The 971-nt window shown below is 55.1% G+C and overlaps 1 non-coding gene across 1 annotated transcript; it reads right to left on the bottom strand.

Moving 5' to 3' along the window:
* Positions 1-86: 86 nt before the first annotated feature.
* Positions 87-157, bottom strand: Tc00.1047053399407.10. Its single transcript, XR_008253912.1, has one exon. It is a non-coding gene; the product is annotated as a C/D small nucleolar RNA (snoRNA), TB8C3C3 (small nucleolar RNA).
* Positions 158-971: the final 814 nt, after the last annotated feature.

Genomic DNA, 971 nt, shown 5'->3' with positions numbered 1-971 from the left:
AGATTCACATGGCGGCGTCGCAACCGACAGCCATCGAGCGCGTAAAAAAATAAAGTGCTGACGCGGAATAGGGGTGGAGGATTCGCCAGTTGCCAGCTGTCAGAGTGTCGTTTTTCGCTCACGTGGGTCGGTATTGCACAACACACAGCGGCACCATACGCGCAGACGGCATTACACACAGAAGGGATGAAGAAGCACGGCGGCAGAACTCAGTCACAGAAAACAATAACCCAAACCAATTGCACAGTTCGATTGGCTCGCAGCCGCCCGGATGGTGGTCGCGTCGCCGCCGTGCGGTGTGTGTGTCTGCAGAAAACTGCAATGATGTAGAGAGGGGAAAGAGACGCAGTGCGGCCCTCGTCCATCTCAGTTGTTTGCAGCAACAACGTCATCCCTCCAGATCGCCTGCGGCAAAGACTGTCGCATTCAGCAGCGGTCGGTGCCTTCCCTCTCCCACTAGGGCGCCACTCCACCAAAGCCGTCGCTCGCCCACTCCCCCACCGACACAACGAGGGAACAACAGCGGACGATGCGGCACGTGCGACGAGCACGCAGTCACCGTGACCAAGAAAGGGAAGCTGCGCAGCGCAAGCAAAATAAAAATACAATAAGTACCCCATCATTTCAATAGGACGTGGAGGCGCCGCAACCCACACAAAAAACGCAAAGCCGTGCAGTGGCCGTTTCTTCTTTGGCATTGACTACTCTCAAATAACTCCCATGGCCGCACGCCAGCCACCATCGTCGAGCACATCCGCCCAATAAGTAGGGATGTGAAGAAGTGCCCCGGCCCCAGGAGAGGGCGCTGCAGTGGAGGGCGTGAAACACACACTTGTTACGCATCCTCCACGGTCAATCGCGGTGTCCCAATCATCCGTTTTTGCCAATAATCAGTAAAATAACAAGCCCGAATAATCTTCTGGGCCGCTGGCCGGATCCTAAAGTTATCTATATAAACCAAACAAGATAGG

The sequence above is a fragment of the Trypanosoma cruzi genome, assembly GCF_000209065.1.
Source record: "Trypanosoma cruzi strain CL Brener chromosome Unknown tcruzi_1047053399407, whole genome shotgun sequence".
NCBI lineage: Eukaryota > Euglenozoa > Kinetoplastea > Trypanosomatida > Trypanosomatidae > Trypanosoma > Trypanosoma cruzi.
This window is presented reverse-complemented; position numbering and strand designations above follow the sequence as displayed.